The following is a 19451-nucleotide window of genomic DNA, read 5'->3' as shown; positions in this document are numbered from 1 at the left end:
CAATCGGTAGTAAAATATTCAAATAGGCTGTGTTTTAATATCTTAGTGAGAAAAGAGTCTTTAAAACCATTACAAATACTTCATCGCATTTAATGTCACTTTACCTTTTTATGTTCCTTCTCCCCACTCTTGGGAAGGACAGGAAGGACACATCTCACAAAGTCCTGTACTATACACACTCTTTAGCAGTGACCCCAGGTGCAGAATCCCTGCGTGAAAGAAAGACCTGTTTATGGACACTCATAGAGGGGTAGAGACACCCCAGCAAGGGGAGCCTGGGCACCTCCCATTCCATCCTCCAGAAAGCCCAGGACAAGCCATCAACTCTACTGTATTGGACAGTGGACGTTAGACACTTGTGGCCACCTAAATCTGAGTTAAATACAATTTAAAATATAGCTCCTTAACCGCATTAGCCACATTTCAAGTACTCAGTAGCCATATGTTGGCCAGTGCAGATGTAGAACATTTGTCACCACAGAAGAGACTAGAAAGTTCTACTAGACAGTGCTAGTGGGCCCAGTGGGCCTCTCAGTGATGGCCACTCTCCAGCCAACACCCGTGGGGCTTGACCAATAAGCTGTCAAGGCCAACTGGAGCTGCACTCTGTACTTTCTTAAAGCCCAAAGAAAAAAATAGGGTATGGAAATGTCATACCTGGTTATGCCAGACAATTAATACCACACTGGTTTAAAGGTATTCTTTAAATAAAGTTAAAAAAGGGGCGCCTGGGTGGCGCAGTCGGTTAAGCGTCCGACTTCAGCCAGGTCACGATCTCGCGGTCCGTGGGTTCGAGCCCCGCGTCAGGCTCTGGGCTGATGGCTCAGAGCCTGGAGCCTGTTTCCGATTCTGTGTCTCCCTCTCTCTCTGCCCCTCCCCCGTTCATGCTCTGTCTCTCTCTGTCCCAAAAATAAATAAACGTTGAAAAAAAAAATTAAAAAAAAAAATAAATAAAGTGAAAAAAAAAAAGAAAGAAATCCCTAATTTGCTCTTATCTCAGGGAGTTCTGCCAAAGTCCCCAGCCTTTGCAACTCCGTGAGAAACTTTTATACAGAATAAAAAAAGCTGGATTCTCATCTGGATTCTAGTAAAAAGTAGGGGGAGAGGGAACAAGAGGCACAATTTCTCTGTTTTTCTGAACTCAGCATCCTTTGTATTATTTTATGAAGTTCATCTTTGCTTTAATCATCATTTTGCATGAAAAAAGAATGGGGCTTTTTGCCTTTATAAAGTAGGACTCCCAAGTTCTAAAGAAAGCATTAAAATACTTCTGTGCCTTAGATTTATCATCAGGCAAGTAAAGTTGTTCAATAATCTACATCTAGATAGCACAGCATATAATTGTTTTTTTCAGATTACTAGAATCACCACCTCTCTAAAATCTAAGAACAAGAGAAAGTTGCTAATAAATTTTAAATTTCCCACATAGTTACTTTGGAGAATGTAAAATTATGAGAGTAACTAAATTCAAATTTCAGACTGCTTTCTGAAACATGAGATGACCCCCTGATAGTCTAGAAAGTCTGTGGAACATCTGTTTTGATAACATATGTACTTAAAATTCCCCACATGTCAGTTTCAAGTTACTACAAAATATAAGGCGGCACCAGCTGCAAGGATAAGGAGGAAAAGCTGTTAGCAAAGTGCCAGGAAATGTTCAAGATTTTAATGGGACCGAGTCTCTTTACCATTTGCATATCATCATCCTAGGAAACAGACCAAACAAGAGACTAGAAATCCTACCTCTTCTAATTGTGAGAAAATTCCACCATGATCTTGCTATATTTTCCTTTACTACCTTCCTAGTAAGGAACTATGGTATGTTTAATTCTGGTAACTTTTTTTTTTTTAATTGAAGCATAATTGACACACAATGTTACCTTAGTTTCAGGTATACAACACAATGTTTATACACACAAAGTTTATAGGTTACGCTACGCTCACCACAAGTGCAGTTACCATCTGTTACCACATGACGCTGTTACTGTCATATTTCATCCCCATGACTTATTCATTCCATAACTGGAAGTCTGTACCTTCCATTCTCCTTCTCCCATTTTGCCCATCTTCCCAGCCCTCTTCCCTCTTGCAACCATCAGTTGTTCTATGTATTTATGGGTCTGTTTTTGCTTTGTTTCGGTTTTTAGATTATACACTTATAAGTGAAATCATATGGTGTTTGTCTTTCTTTGTCTGACTTATTTCACTGTGCATAATACCATTTAGGTCCATCCATCTCCTCGCAAATGGCAATACCTCATTATTTTTATGGCTGAGTAATATTCCATTGTATATATATATATATATATATATATATATATATATATATGTAATCTATATATTATAATATAATCTATTATATAATATAATATATATAACATATATATCTTCTTTATATATTCATCTATTGATGGACACTTGGACTGCCTTCACCTTAGCTATTGTAAATAATGCTACAATAAACAGAGGGGTGCTTATATCTTTTCACATTACTATTTTCATTTTCTTTAGGTAAATATTCAGTGGAATTACCAAATCATGTGGTATTTCTATTTTTTATTTTGGGGGGAACCTGGACACTGTTTCCCACAGCATTGGCACCAATTTACATTCCCACAAACAGTGCATGAGGGTTCTTTTTTCTCCACATCCTCACCAACATTTGCTGTCTTTTTGATAATAGCCATTGTGACTGGTGTGAGATAATACCTCATGGTGGTTTTGATTTGATATTTCTGGTATCTTCAACCAAAATGCTCTCCCCTCATTATTTCTACTCCTCCAAATAGTACCCATCTGCAGGGACCAGTTTAATTTTCACACTTTCCATGAAAGTGACTTCATCTCTTCTAGCCTGCAAATTCCTACTTCCTCTGTACCTACAGCAAATAATAAAGGGCCATACAACTGCAACTTAATTGTCCTCCTTCTGCTCTGACACCCTGATCTAATCTCCTCATGTTTGTGGATCTGCTCCCATTTCATGGCTTTTACAGACATTGTGAAGCTCTCAAAGTTACCTCTCCCCAGAACTCATATCCATATCCCACCCACCCCCCATCTACTTCATATCTCCACTAGAAAGCCTAACAAGTATCTCAAGTGTAAGATGTCCAAAGCTTATCTGATCCTTTTCCAAATCTGCTCTTCCTCAGTCTTCCCATCTCAGTAAATGATAGCCCTACCCTTCCAGTTTATCAGCCATCTTTGACTCTGCTCTCTCACGCGTGCCCTGCATCCTGTCCTCAGCAAATCCTACCTCCTGCACACTCTTTCCAGATAGATGAAGCATGCCCCTTTTCACCACCTCCACTGCAACCACATGGATATAAGCCAACATCATCTGGATTATTCCAACCTTGTCCCCCCTTCTATTATTCATTCTAACTGTAGCCAGTGGTCTTTTGAATCATACAATTAATCAGGTCATTCTTTAGTGCAAATTCTTCCAATGTCTTAATTTACTCAGTAAGGAGAGAGGAAGGAAGGAAGGAAGGAAGGAAGGAAGGAAGGAAGGAAGGAAGGAAGGAAGAAGGGAGAAAGAAGAAACGGAGGAAGGAAGACCTTTACAATAACCTCGAAAGCCCTGAATTATGGATGGCCTATCTCTTATGTTTTTGAGCTTTCACTACTCTCTCTCTCTCTGGCTTACTTCACTCCTAGCACCAGTCTTCTTGCTGTTTTGAGAGTGAGGCATGATGCTACTGCAGGACCTTTGTGTTTCTGTCTGGAAGGCTCTTCCTGCAGCAGCCCCCAAGGCCCTTTCCCTTACCCGGCCCAGGTGTTCAGGTGTTCATGAGACCTACACCATGAGGTCTCCTATGACCACCATGTTTAAAGTTGCCAACTGCCAACTGCTTCCTGTCCACCTCAGACATTCCCTCTTCCCCTCTTTGGTTTCTCCAAAGCACTTAGGACCATCTAACATACTGCATATTTTCTTATTTATGACCCTCTGATAGAATGTAACCTTTATGAGGACAGGGATTTACGTGAGCTTTATTCACTGCTTTATCAGAGACTTTTGCCTGTTTCAATCACTTCTGTGTTTCCACCTTCAACTATGATCGGCACAAGGCAATTCTCAAATATTTAAAGACAAAGACAGAGAGAAAGTCAGTTCCAAGCTCCATGAGGACAGTTTTCCATGTCTACCCTTCTTTTTTATATCCCTGGCTAGCACCCAGAAAAAAAGTACTTGTTGCCTAATTATTGCTATGTTTACATTGGCAAATGTAAAATATTAGGTCACTCAAACGGCTGGACATGTTAAATGTACACAGTGGTGATGCAATATTAAAAGAAGTAACTATTTTTAAAAGATTTCAAAGCTATTTAAACTTAAGCTCATAATCTCTATTCAAGTATGAACAATCCTCACAATCACCAAGAAGAGACAGATTCTTAAGCGCTGCCAAAGAAAGATACAAATACCTGCCCAAAAAAGAGAGGAAAGGAAGCCTCGATACTATCTATCATTTACTGGGTGAATTACAGCAAATAAAACTTCAGTGCCGAGCCCCAAAACAAGTCGTTTGGGGATTTTGGCCACTAGGTTGGTTATCAAAATGGACAGGTGCTTTTAATAAATCAACAACGCTTTGCCAAGCAGTGATACTGATGATGGCCTAGACAAACTGCTATGAAACACTGGGGTAATGCAATAGAGAAAGGAAGAGCCCTTCCCCCCACCCCATCTACAAAGAGAAGGGTGTACACCCGTCGTCTCCCAAACAGATAGTCTTTAAACAAGGGAGACTTACTAGTCAATACGTCTAAGAAATGGCTCAACGTTTCTACACATGCAGAGCGTTGCCTATAAAACATCAACAGTCAACTACAGACCAAATACACACTAGATTCTTTTTCACATAAGATAATTTGAAGACTATGCAGAAAGCTTTATGGAAATCCTTCATCCCTAAAATGATTGAGCGTCCGAAAAGGGGAATGCCATAACATGCCAAAACAAATCCTACCTAGTTTTTTGTGGCACTTAGGTTCAGGCCCATACAGAGCATCTCTTTCCCACGTGAAAGGACCCACGTCTCTTCCAAAGTTCACTGAGCTGCTGCAGCACAGAAACAACTGCGGGGATACATCTCTTCTGCTTTATAAATTCTGTACAAAAAATTCTAAGTAGAGTTATTTTATCTGTGGATACTTTTTTTTTTAAAAAAAGGAAAATAAACATTAAACACTAGCATCATATTTGCGGGTTAAAATATCCACCTTTGATTGTTAAGAAAAATAGTGTTGTATGTCAGGTCATGAGTCCACGATGGCTTGGAAGTGGTGATGATTATAGGAAGCACCACTCATTAACTAATCTGTTCATTTATTCAGCAAACACTGAGTAGGGAGAGCCTCTGCTCATCAAATACCTACCGAGTATCTATCCACTTTGTGCCAGGCCTTGCGGTGAGTGATGAACTAAGGCACCGCACATATGTTTAAGGGTACAGGAAAGATGGCCTCTAAAAGATGAAGCTGAGTTCAAAAACTGGAGCACAGTGTGCTCTGGAATCCTCATCAAGACAATTCAAGGTGAGGAAGGAACCACAAGACCTCCCAATTGAGCCAATGCTATAATATGTCTCTTGTCACTTGGAAAAAGAAATGCTTAGCAATTGTCCACCAAATATCAAAATTCAATTTAGAGTTAAAAAATACAATTAAATGGGGGTGAAAAAATATAATTAAATGGGGGCGCCTGGATGACTCAGTTGGTTAAGGGTCCGATTTCGGCTTAGGTCACGATCTCATGGTTCATGAGTTCGAGCCCCGTGTCAGGCTGTGGGCTGACAGCTCAGAGTCTGGATCCTGCTTCGGATTCTGTGTCTCCCTCTCTCTCTCTGTCCCTCCCCTGCTCATGCTCTATCTCCCTCTCTCTCAAAAATAGATAAATATATATATATATATATATATAATATATACAATTAAATGTATGCAACTAATTCCAATTTTTTAAACAAGCATAACTAAATAGGAATATTGATGTTTTATTAGACACATGCTTGAGTTCGAATAACAGAACATTTGACAAAGGCTCTTAAGAATTTAGAATGGTGGAGGGGCGCCTGGGTGGCGCAGTCGGTTAAGCGTCCGACTTCAGCCAGGTCACGATCTCGCGGTCTGTGAGTTCGAGCCCCGCGTCAGGCTCTGGGCTGATGGCTCAGAACCTGGAGCCTGGTTCCGATTCTGTGTCTCTCTCTCTCTCACTGCCCCTCCCCCGTTCATGCTCTGTCTCTCTCTGTCCCAAAAAAAAAATAAATAAACGTTGAAAAAAAATTAAAAAAAAAAAGAATTTAGAATGGTGGAAAACAGATAACTAAAACTTAGAAATAGACATACAAATTTAATTTAACAGTAAAGTGAAATTGGTATCAGATTTTGGCTTTTGTATCCTAACATTACCTAATAAATTATTTCTTTAAAAACATGAAAAGAGCCAAACTCATAGGCCACTATAAATTGTTGGCTGTAGATTGTCTTGTAGATTACCTACTACAGAGATCCAGAATAGCCTAACTTCAGAGAATTCACAAAGTGCAAGGATTACAATATGAAAAACAGCCAGGGTGAATCTTTACTTTTCCTTTGAACCCAAGAGATTACAGATGGCCACCCTGTATTCCTCCACCCCTTACAACCTCTGCAAGCGGAACTATTTCAGTAGGAAAAAGCAAAATCCAGACCCAACCATACTATCCCCCTGGACATCTATAAGGGCTTCCACTCTCTCCTGAGACACTACGGCTTTTACCAGCTCCTCATCAAGCAAAGGGTGAATCTGGCAGGAGCCAAATAAAAAAAAAAAAAAAAGCCAAGACTGGTATTGGGGGGCAAGGTGAGATAAACCTCTTCTGTAATCCTGAAGATGAAGGGAAGAACTGTTCACATTTTGTATACATTCAATATTTGTCTTTTCATCTTGATGTTTCAGCTCTGTGATTAATTGCGCTGCTTGGCTCAGAATGCCTCTGTCAGAATAAAATCTGGGTCTTTTGCAAATTGTTCTTTTCTGAAATGTTATCCCCTCTATTAGCATAAATGTTTCAGTGTTTTGTTAGGGGTGTGGGGGGCAGTGGGTGTGCTTGGCAAAGTTGTTATTCGTGTTTTGACTGCCTGTGAATTTATGCAGTCTAAAATTTAAACCTACAGGGGAAAATGCACACCTTGCAGGTTTGGACTCTCTCAGCATGCTCTTCTCTCAAAGTAGATGCAGGGATTTTCTAACAGTACATTTTTGATCAATAGGTTTATACACAACACACAAACTCTTCTAGATGAGAGGCAAGGGGCTAGCTAGAAAAGAAACAGAAGAGAGACAAACTATTGAATTGTAGATTCACAGAATTTAAAACCCAGAAGAAACCCAGACATCAGCTAATCCAATATTTTGTGTTGTACAGAACACTACACTGACCATCAGGATGCACCTTCAAAGGGGGTGCTATTTTCAAGCAGTTTTGGGCTTCACTGAGTAGTACACCTCCTTTCAGATATTTAGAGTGACTATTCAGTTACCAAAAGTCCTGCAATGTAAAAAAAAAATACATATATATTATTTAACCCACTGTTTCCCAAACATATTGAACCATCATCCCCTGTTTCTGCCTTTAACATTCCACAGAACTGGTGTTTCTTCTTGCAGATCCTGTCCTAGAAGTGCTGATCTCATCATACAATGATTTTCCAGATGAAGAAACGGACATTCAAAATTAACTCATTTGGCCAAAAACCTGGAATTAGTTAGTGGTTGATAATTCAGAAAATAGCATGACTGGAGTTTGGATAAATAAGCAGAGATCCCAACATCTTTCCTTTCCACCCATACCTCACTACAAAATAGTTGCCTCTCCTGAGTCCCTGCCTCACTCTCCTCAGACTCCTACATTCCCTCAACTTCTATTTATCTACTTGACCAATGAGCACCTCTTAACTGGCTCAGATTCATTCATTAGTAAGTGCATCCTTTCCCCATGGGAAGCCTTTTAACAATGACTTACCAGGCAGTAGCTTTAATGGAGGCCATGGCAGGAATAGGACAGATAATTTAAGGCAATAGAGCTTTGTGTTTCTCCTCAACTTTATATATGTTTATTGTAGGGATTTCCCGGGAAGGTCTGGAATCAGACAGGATAGGGAAAGTTTTCTCAAACTGATCATAAAGTAGATGATCCTCTCCTTAACTGTTAAGTCCTCTGGTTCCATCTTCTCTGCACTCTTTTCCATTTTCCACATCCAACCTTATTCAGTACACGGTTTCTCTTGGAGAGATGGGAAACCCTCATGCAATGTCAGAGTGGGCCAGAAGCCACAGGAAATGAGTTTACCCACTTGCCTGCAACGCCCTTCAGGTGCTACATAGCACTCTGCATTTCCTTATTTTGTTTAGCCTAACTGGAAACTACCTCTCCTGCAAAGGTCTTTCCTAGATAGTTCCCAAGCCTAGAAAACAGTACCCCTACACAAGGTATCTTTCTTTGAAATGCTATTCCACTATAGCTATGTATTGTCCTTCATTTAGAAAGTCGAGCCTCTAAATAGCTTTGGTGGGAAAATGTCTTTTGCATCATGTTGATCATCACTCGCCAGGCTTGGCTATACCAAAGAACAACACTGGCAACAGTGGAAGATGAACCCTGAGTTGTTTCTCAGAACTGGGTGGAGTGGATGTTGATTCTGCCATATCTCACCTGGTGCTTCTTAAAACAACACTTTCAATCAGCTGGCTGTGATTCCAATCTATGACAATGGAACAGGAAGAACATTGGCCATTAGAGATTAAATCTAGCCTTGTCTCAGTCTCCGTTTAAAAAGTGCCAGTCCTCACTATGTATGTTCCTCTCTTCTATGAGAAGGGGGCCATATGGGTGATGGCTCATGAAAGAGTTTTTCAACAGCATAGAAAGATTTTGTATATCTTCACCTATATATAGCAAGTCTGATATATTGTCCTCTATTTTATTCTACCAGAATAAGGATCAAACACACTGAACACATGCTGTATGCATAGTTAGGCAGCCACCATGTGACCTAGAGAAAAGCAATACTATTGAGGTAGTAAGAAATTACATATGAATAATAAATCTGGGTCACAGGAAGAAGAATGATTATTTTCTTCCTTCAACTTTTCTGTTGTTTTTGTTTAACAGAAATTATCAATGCACCTTAAAAAGTATAGTTCAGCTTAGTGTGGAAGTGTGAAGCACGCCAGTTTTTATTTCCACCGGTGAAGATGGCATACCTCACTTCCCCAAGTCCTAGGTCATGGTGACTAATGACTTACAGTCTGTTCTGTATAAACCTCAATACTAGAGGGTATTTCTAGAAAACAAAAGCAGGGAAGTGTCTCTGAAGAGAACAGTCAGTTTATGGGATTTGTTCTTCATGGACATCCAGAGATTAAATTAGGTGGTACTTGTTATAAACAACTACAACTATCCTTTCCATCTAAACCAATCTTTCAGGGCACCTGGGTGGCTCAGTTGGTTATGCATCTGACTTCAGTTCAGGTCATGATCTTGTGGTTCGCGAGTTCAAGCCCCACATTGGGCTCTGTCTCTCAGACAGCTCAGAGCCTGAGGCCTGCTTTGGGTTCTGGGTCTCCCTCTCTCTCTGCCCCTCCCCTGCTCGCACTCTGTCAATCTTCCTCTCTCTCAAAAATAAACATTAAAAATAAATAAATTAAGATAAATAAACTGATCTTTTGTGCGGCTCCCATCATGATCTCCACAGCTTTTTCTCTATGAAAGTGCTAATTCTATTCAACATGTTTATTGAGGTATTACTCTATACAAGACACTATGCTCACACTAGCATTCAAGAAAAATAAGACATTATGTAAATAATAAACTAAATGTGAGAAACACGTCAGTAAAAAAAAAAATACAAGCCTAAATAAAAGACTAACATTTTTTTTCAACGTTTATTTATTTTTTGGGGGACAGAGAGAGACAGAGCATGAACGGGGTACGGGCAGAGAGAGAGGGAGACACAGAATCGGAAACAGGCTCCAGGCTCTGAGCCATCAGCCCAGAGCCTGACACAGGGCTCGAACTCACGGACCGCGAGATCGTGACCTGGCTGAAGTCGGACGCTTAACCGACTGCGCCACCCAGGCGCCCCAAAGACTAACATTTTTACTGATGGGAGGAGAATCAGGAGAAAAGGTTTCTGGGGGGAGGTTGCACTTTAACAAGGCCTCGAAAGATAAAAAGGATTGTCCATTGGGAAGTAATGGAGGTAAGGACACTCCTGACCAAGGATGTGTCTGACCAAGAGTCAGAATAGCTGCAAAAGTTTTTGGGAATTCACTCAGTTGAGTGATTAGGAATATGAATTAAAAGAATTTCATAAAAGAAATTCTTCTATGAAGTTATACATAAAAGAAAACCATGTACTTCTAATACCCGTCCTTTGATCTTCTATGGAAAGATACTACATAAGTGCAGAATATTACTTCTATTAAAGTCAGTATTTTTAAGTGGTAATATTTTTAGAACACTTGAAAGTGGGGTTTTTTCCTCTTCAAGATAGAAATATTGTAAGAAATTAAATGTATTCTGCATGAATAATCAAGTCAAAGAACAGTGAAGATCTACAGAGCGAGAAAAGAACAAATTCCAGGGAGATGCGCTAGATCTTTTAAATTATTTATTATAGATCTCATGCTCTTAGAAGCCAAGAACTCTGTTTCATTTAGTTTGGTCTAAATACCAACATTTTGCCACTTTCAGTTGTTCAAAACTATTTTATTAGATCAGCATTAATGAGTAGTTTTAAATGTCAAAAAATACATATTGGTGCCTACTCATCTCGGAGCTTAAAGTTTAATTGGTGCAGCCCCTTGGTTTTATAGTTGAAGCAAATGAAGGCCAGACGGTGGGTGACTAACTTGCTAAAGGTCACCCCGCTAGTTCACAGCAACCAGTTAAACTGGAAGAGACTAAATAACTTGCCCAAGGTCACACAGTTGGCAATGGGTGGGCAGAATTACAACACAGGAGAACTTGGCCTCTAACCTTTACACTGCACTGCTCCTCTGCCAGTGGAAAATTAGCATAATCCTGCACAAGTAGGTAGGGTCCTGTAGATGAAAAGCCATACAAACAAAAAGTAGAGAGTAATAAATGCTATTATTATAAGTGCAAGTAAGTGTATACCTTATCTAAATTGCTTTAATGGCATAAAGGAACCAGTATTTCTAGATGTCTTGATGGAAACTTAAATAATATGTACATTTTCTAACTTATTATACAATTCAGTACTGAAAAGGGAAAAATGGGATGAGAATAATGCAATCCTTATTTCTCCTGCTTCTTGCACGTAAAAACATTAAAGAATATATTTTTGAAAATGTTCACCCAAAATCCTGCCACCCAAACACAATAACCATATTGTTAATCATTTAGGATGCTTAAAGAGACTTGCTTTGATAATTCAGATAACAATCTTCATTTTCTTTTTCATGGCAGAGACAGTAGGACAATCCTGGGTTTAAGAACTCTTACATCTATGGCCTCTGACAGATCTATCAGAAGACGAAGATTCCATAGCCAGTACTTCTGTGTTCCCTAATAACCTATTACGTAGTAATCACTCACACACACACCTATATGTTTCTTAAATCTACTTTTGATTTTAGCCTGCATGCCCCCTTGGCAAGACAGAGAGTGAGGATGGGCAGGTGAAAGGGCAGGGCAGGGACAGCAATTTTAAATATTTAATATATTTATATATTATATTAATATATTAAATATATATATAAATTAAATATATATATAAATTAAATATATATTAATATATTTATATATATTAATATATAAATTTAAATATATAAATATTATAAAGTCCTTGGGCTTATTACTTTCTGCCCCAAATCCCTTGCTTTCAAATGCCAACACATGTTTTCTAGTTCTAATTTTCCACTTTCATGAGAAATGACCAAAGTATGCTCTATATGTAAATGTGTGCATGAGAATCTGACTTCCAGTATCCATCTAGCCCTTCTTCTGTAGTAACCTGAGAAGGGTAAAAAAGTCAACGAAGTTACTAATTATGGTAACTAGTCACCAGTTATAACTGTGACCTCTAATTGGCAGACTGAGTGAAAACTAGAATAACCTGATGCAGAAATGATACTTGCAGTATCCCTGACCACGGCGATTCTGGAAACTGGTTACATCCTTTATGGAATCCTGGGAGCTTTGTCTATACAGTTGTTACAAGAAGATGCCAGCTCCACGGGGCATGAGGCCTCTAGGCCAAGATGGCTCCCACGCCTGTCCAATGTGACCCTCATCTCCTCATACCTGAGCTGTGCTCCCTGGGTGGCTGCAAGGGCTCCCACAAAGGAATGCCTGATGGCAAGTCATGGTTCCTGTCCTATGGTCTTCTGGTTACACTGGTGCCATGGGTGACCAGTGGTAGTCCTGCAGTCAGATTAGTTGAATCTTTTATTTTATTTTATTTTTTTAGTTTTTTGTTAACATTTATTCACTTTTGAGAGACAGAGTGTGAGCGGGGGAGGCGCAGAGAGAGAGGGAGACACAGAATCCGAAGCAGTCTCCAGGCTCTGAGCTGTCAGCACAGAGCCAGATGCGGGGTTCGAACTCACGGACCGTGAGATCATGACCTGAGCTGAAGTCGGACGCTCCAGCGACTGAGCCACCCAGGTGCCCCAGATTAGTTGAATCTAAGGAGATATTCTAGTAGACATTACAGTAACTTCATAATATATAGACAAGGGTCTTATTCCTTGGGGCTTTTCTTTCCTGGAAGAGTTGTTTTCTTTATATTCTGTCATCAGATACTAGCTACCTTCCGCAAGTACTCATTCACAATCCTAGACACTGATTTGATCATTTGAGTGTTCATATCTGGTTCCTTCATATCTATCTTTCTTGAGGAATGACAATAAGAGTTGCATGCAGTGACATATATACCAGATTTTATATAATAACAAGATACAATAATCTGTTCTTCCACTAAGATTCTGACAAACCGTGTATATTGTTATCTTAACAACAGCAACTTATCAAGCTGACGTTGGCATAGAATATACATTGACTCCCAGGTTTCTTCTAGGGATCTAGTGTTAGGTTCAATTATGAATATTTAATAGTTTGTGGCATATATTTTTCTCTTGCAAAGATTATAGCTTACCAGAAAGGGGCAGAGCACACAGGGATCATACACCCTGGGGTCCAAATTGAGGAAGGAAGATGATGATCCCAAGTCTACGCCTGACAGAAAGGTAAAATCTAGAGCCAATGAAAGAAACAAAACCCTAGTCCAAAAACACAGGAACAAAATGAAATGAGACGGAATCAAGGGGTAGGATCTGGATGAAAAGTTGAGAATAAGCCAGAGGATCCTAGATAACCAACCCAGACCATTTCTGTGGCCCAGGGGTTGTGTAGTACAAGGAGTGTCAGGATGACTTATAGATCATATAAGGTCATATGACCTGAATGAACCACATGACCTCAAAGAACAAAGCGGGCCTTAGGATCTCTTCTTATTTACAATTTCTGTGAGTCTATTGGAGTTTTCATCCATTTCATTCAATTCAAACATTGAACGTGTTTATTGGGAGACTGCCATGTGCCAGGCCAATTGTGGAGTCCAAAGGGAAAGAAACAGACTTGGTCCCTGTCCTCATGGGCTTACAGTCTACAAAGGAGTCAGCAACGCTTCTGATAGGTTGGTTCTTCATATCCTGATAGTTATGGCAAAAATGGAATGAATCTCTTTCAAGTTCACAGTTCTCACTCCCTAAAGGAGAGCACCAGTGCTCTTCAGCCATACTTTTTCCTAATAGTAAATACAAGGAAGTTATTTACACATGCTGTATACACAGATAATTCGGGGCAAAATTTGCAAGTACAGATTTCCAAAGAAACAGATATGATCATCAAACAAGCCTTTCTTACAGTAAAACAGTATGAAATCTGAGGTTATAACACTACATTATATTTTCAGAGCACTTTTTCTCATAAGAGCAATGCATGTTCATTGTAGAAAATTTGGAAAACAATGGGGTAAAAGAAGACAATAAAAACATTTGCAATCCCATACTACCCAGAGATAGTCGCTGTTAATGTGGTAATGCATTACTTTCTAACCAGATAGATGAACAAATAAGTAGCAAGGATGTATATATGTATACTCAACAACACATTTTCAAAAAATGGTGTCACACTAGTACAGAGTTTTATATCCCCCCCCCCCTTCTCTTAATATTGACTTTAACTTGGTAGATACACTTTTCTTTAGACGGCTGAGAGAATATTATCTGGCTCTGTTGACTACTGATGGGAATAGAATTTAAAACCATCTCCTATAAATGTGCTTGGGATTGCTTTCCCCAAGTACACTTATCTTCAATCTTCCATTTTGCCTTTAATCTTCTATTATTTTTCTTCCCACTTAGGTTGTCTTTTACGTTATTCCTATGGTTCAACTTTATCAGCTTGATTTTTACTTACTCATAAGAACTACATGCCATCTGTGAACATTTATAAAAGTTTAAATAAAATCATCCCCAAACTACTTCCTGGAAGAGCCCATTTGTCCATGCAGAGAAGTGTCTATTTATCTTCACTCTGTTTCTTATTTCTTGGCCAGACAAAAAAGGTCATGAATTGGGAGGAAACTGGGATTTGAAATCTAGCTAGGCTTTTTCAAAGTTTAAAAATATTACATTTTCTGTAACACTGTAGCCACATACTTCCTCCTTTAATTTGAATACAATCCTCCCCCTTTCTACGAAATATGTTGTATTTGATATAATCTGTGTTAGCTTTGAATACTGATCTCCAATTGTCCATGAGGACACAGATCTGGTTCAAGGGCTCCAGGGTCCTCCCTGAAACCCTCCTCCTGACAGAAACCCTAGGGATACGAGCCAATGCCCCAGAGAGCTGTCACTTACACAACGGAGTTTCTCCATCACACTGGGGTAATGGCCACCTGGTCTTAGTGATTTATCTGTGTCTAGTCTGTTGATTAGGTCTGGAATATCCTGAGCACTTATTTTCTCTATTTCCTGCAATGTGATTATTGCTTGAGAAAGCCTGGGTGTAAGAATATTACTCAGCAAAAGGTGAAGCAAAGAATTCATTTCCACTATGTTCTCTTTTTATCTCTGAGTATATGTTTGGTACAATGTAAGCCAACTGCTTCTACAATTCTCATTTCACAGTATTTAAGAGTCTTTGGCTATTGTTTTAGGAATCTATTGCAAGGATTTTTTTTTTTCAAGTTCATTTTGGCTATCTCATTTTTGTGTGCCTGGGATCTGTCACCCTTTGTGAGTTCAATTCAATAATCTGACCCGTCAAAAAATTCTTTCTCATTATATATATCTAAATAAGAATTATTTTTTCTTTATTTTTTTCCTATGTATTCAATGTTTCAAATAGCTTGAATACAAGACCTTTATTTTCCTTATCATAAGTTCCCATAAGGAAATCCATATACTTACTCCCCACTTTCTAATGGCTAATTTAATTTTTAAGTATTTATTTCCATTTTTTCTTCTTCCATGTCTGCACTGAATTATCTTTAGAGAACTGATTATATTTGACGTCTTTCTTTGGAGTTCTCTCTCTCTCATTATAATATCAAATTGAATTGAATTGAAATATATATATTCATCATTATGTGTTCCAATATGCACTACATCTCCTAGGTACTCAGTGAACATTTCCAGAGTGAACGTATGATACCAATAGCTAACAATCATGGGGCATTTCCTGGGTGTCATATTCCACACTAAGCATTTTACACATATCAAGTCATTAATTCTCAGGCACTAGACTGTAAACATAATTGGCAAGGAGTCTGTCCATGTATCCCTAGCATCTGGAGCAGTGCTGGCACTTAGTAGGTGCTCACTAAATATTACCACATGAATACACTGAAAAGCTGCATGAGGTAAGCATCATTGTTATTCATGCTCTACACATAAGAAAACTTATGTATTTTCTTATGTGTCTCTCCAAAGCACACAGAGGTTCAATCACTTTCTGAAGTCCTACCACAATTAGTATATGTGAAGCCGGGACTTGATTCCAAAGCCAACATACTTAACTAGGAATTATTACTAGTCAACTCATTACCTACCTACATTAATGCAAACAAAATTAATTCTATTTATCTTAAGAAATATTATGCAATGTCACAAATAAACATTGTGTGCAATAATTTTCCAAGAAAAGATTTGCAAATGATGGGGTTTTAATAAATAATCAGATAGGCAGTAGATATCTGTATGCTCCTTAATGCTAACTGTGCAAGTAAAAACAGGATTTCTCTCTAATCAATATCTTCTGTTGCATGTGTACACTTGTTAATGACGATTTCAGGACTTTTTGATAAATGGGTATTCGTTGTTGTTTTTTTCCTGAGTGATTCTGGGTTTATATAAGTAATCTGTTTTGTCAATTCTTTTTAACATAAGAATGGCACTAATGAAATAATCATTTATTAGTACCTCCTTGTAATTGTCTATAGAGCTTATGAGTAGTTCCTGCTTATAAAGGGGGAGACTTACATATTTCTGTCACTGTTACAAGCATCTCTGTCATTACCAGCCCTTAATTTTCCTGAAACCCTATCATTAGGACATCATTCTTTAGGGTTTTGTTTACTTGTATATTTAATAACTCATTAACAAAAATAATATACCCCTTTGAAAAAGGACAGTTCCTTAAAAACATTATTAGCTTTCTCCTTAAATCCTCATCACCCTACATCCTAGTGGGAGTTAAATGATATTTAGCAGAGAGCAAAGCTTTTTGGGAATGGTACATAATGGTCCCGAAGCCACAGGTTGAATAGTAAAAAGAAGTGCAGAAATTGAAAGTAGGAAAACACTGAACATATAGTCCACACGAAGGAAGGACGGGAGGGAGAGAGCAAAGGAGGTAAAAAAAAAAAAAAAATGAAAAACAAAAAGAAAAAACTTGGCTCGAACTCTACTAATTCACCTTGGGAAAAAATCATAATCTCCAAGAGCCTTATGTAAACCCCCTGTAAAACTGGGGGTGACAAAAATGTGACTCCCTCACAGACACTTTAATAGGACATCACAATGTGCCATGTAAACTGTATAGCATGATGCGATACACAAGATTTTTTTTTACTTGACATTATTTGCCTGTAATCAGCCCCATTCTGTAATATAAACATTCATTTTAAAAACATTGTCAACAGCTTTAAAATATAGGCCCATGAATCCTATCTCCCTTTTTTGCTCTAGAAGCATTTCTGATATTGTTAACCCAAAGAACCATTCACAATTTTTAACAGGCTTTGTGTACCTACAAGCTCAGAAAGCTTACTGTGTGCTCTGAGGACTAGAGTTCTGTAAAACCTCTGCTTCAACAGGACCTGTTTTTAAGTCCTGTTTCAGTCTGGTGCCTTTGGTCAAGGTGGAAACTAAAATTGAAAACAGATAGATGTTTTACATTTAAATGGGTTTAACATAAATGTGCATTAAGCCATTTCATGGACGATTGCACAAATATCTTTCGCAAACTTGGTACACGTGAGCACATATACAGTAACCATTAATGTCTTCCAGAGAAATAAGGTGCAGATCCAAAATTTTAAGCAGCTATCTTGAGTCCTCTCACTCGAAAGAAAATGTAATGGCTTTAAGGGAATTGCTCTAATAATATCATGGCATCTGCAATGGCTGGCCAGAGCAGAGCAGAACAGAGTATATGTCACCATAGTTCAATTTAACAAGAAATAAGCTTCTCCCTGGAGAATCTAAACTCCCTAGTCTCCCACAAAGAAAATTGAATTTTGGAGGTCACACTTTGGGTAGGTTACCAGAGGGAGAAGCTTAACATTCTTTTTGTGATATGCTCTGGGAAGTCAATGCTATTCCACCACCAAATCGTTACCAAAGATCTGCTCCCGCCTCAACCCCCCTCCCAAAATTATACAAGCCCTTGTAGTTCCCTAGGAAATGGCAAATGATTGTGGCACTTAAGATGCCCGAGACCACGCCGGATGTCATCATATTGAAACACCAAGTTTTGTAAGGCGAAGTGATGAGAGGGGGGTGGATACTGGGGGCAGGGTGTGGGGAGGGGAGGAGAGCTAGTGAGACTGTGGTGTGGGGCAGAACGAGTCAGACAGACCCACAGATAGAGCGCTTTAGGCTAAAATTCACTGTTTAGCCAAATGTAAATCAACCGAACTGCTGTTACCAGAGAGAAAAACACATCGCCAAGTCAAGCCCAGGCGAAGCCCGGGCTTCGTGGGTGGACGGCCCCCTCGCCCAGTCGCCCGGGTGGGTGGTCGGAGGGCCTGGCGAATTCCCGCAATGGCTGGAGGCGCCCCAGCTTACTGCATCCTGGGCAGTGGCCCTGGGTGGGCGCAGCCAGGCCATGGACCCCCCACCCCCACCCCCTGCAGCAACTTGTGGGGCGCTGCCACTCCGCCGCCCAGGAACTCCCTCCGGCTGGAGTTCCTGGTGGACGCACACTTGGCCCAGAGAAGGTGCTGAATTACTCCCGGGAGAGATTCCTCCAGCGTTGAACTTGGCAGCTCCTGACATTTCCATCCCGCCCTCTGTGAGCCAGCGCTACACACACGCACACACACGCCCCTCTAGACCTGCGCGCAGTGCTGGCTGCCCACTCGGGGACAGAACACAGAAGCGGGATGCAGAGGCGAGCACCCCAGCTCCCTCGGCCTCGGGAAGGGGGTTGGGTGTCCTAGCACCGGGTAGTTCCGGGACTAAGCCCACTCCCTGGTTGGCCCAGAACCCGCAGTAGTTACAGCTGCTGGCACCAACCCAGTCTCCTTTTGTGCTCTCCCGGGAAGCCCGCCTCTACTCACCCGGGCTGCGCGCGGATTCCGGCCGCCAGCGGCAGCCCGCTGCCCCATCCCACGAACACTGCGGCGCCCCCAGAGTGTGCAATGCGGAGCCCCGCCAGCGCGCGGCCGGAGCCGGGGAGTGCGGGGAGGGAGCGAGGGAGGGAGGGAGGAGGAAGGAGAGAGAACGCGGCGGGGAGGGGCGGGGGTCGGCGGGGGGCGCGCGCGCCACTCCCACTCGCGCCGGGCACTCGCCTTCGCCTGCAGCCCTGGCCGGCCAGCCCTGCCTCGCGGGCCGCGGGACCAATCAGCGCGCTCGGGGGGAGCCGAGCCCTCCACGGGGCGCGCTCATTGGCCCGGCGCGCTCGACCCAACTCCGGGAGAGTCGGCCTGAGAGCCAAGTCTGCAAACTCCAGCCCGCAGGAGCCGACCGCCCGGCGCAGGTGGGGCGCCCCGCTCCGCGCTCTGGCGGGCAGGGGGAGTCGCCGAGTTCTACCGACTGAACGCAGAGGATTTGAGACCTGCCCTTGAAGCGCCTTCCCAGTGAGCGTTCCAAACAACCTGAGCGTTGCTCAGGTTGCACCGATTTCTTCCTGTGAGCGACC

General features: G+C 40.8%; 1 protein-coding gene across 5 annotated transcripts in view; it reads right to left on the bottom strand.

Moving 5' to 3' along the window:
• Nucleotides 1-19012, bottom strand: part of LYPD6 (LY6/PLAUR domain containing 6) — a 123942-nt gene extending 104930 nt beyond the window's left edge. For 2 of the 5 annotated variants that reach the window (XM_019838090.3, XM_006935277.5), the window contains exon 1: nt 18871-19008. The gene's annotated coding sequence lies outside the window, so the exon portion shown is untranslated. Of the gene's footprint in view, nt 1-104; nt 210-18870 lie in introns of all 5 variants that reach the window. The other 3 variants (XM_045033760.1, XM_003990754.6, XM_019838092.3) reach the window with 3 other exon arrangements.
• Between the last annotated feature and the right edge of the window lie 439 nt (nt 19013-19451).

Source organism: Felis catus, chromosome C1 (genome assembly GCF_018350175.1).
Source record: "Felis catus isolate Fca126 chromosome C1, F.catus_Fca126_mat1.0, whole genome shotgun sequence".
NCBI lineage: Eukaryota > Metazoa > Chordata > Mammalia > Carnivora > Felidae > Felis > Felis catus.
This window is presented reverse-complemented; position numbering and strand designations above follow the sequence as displayed.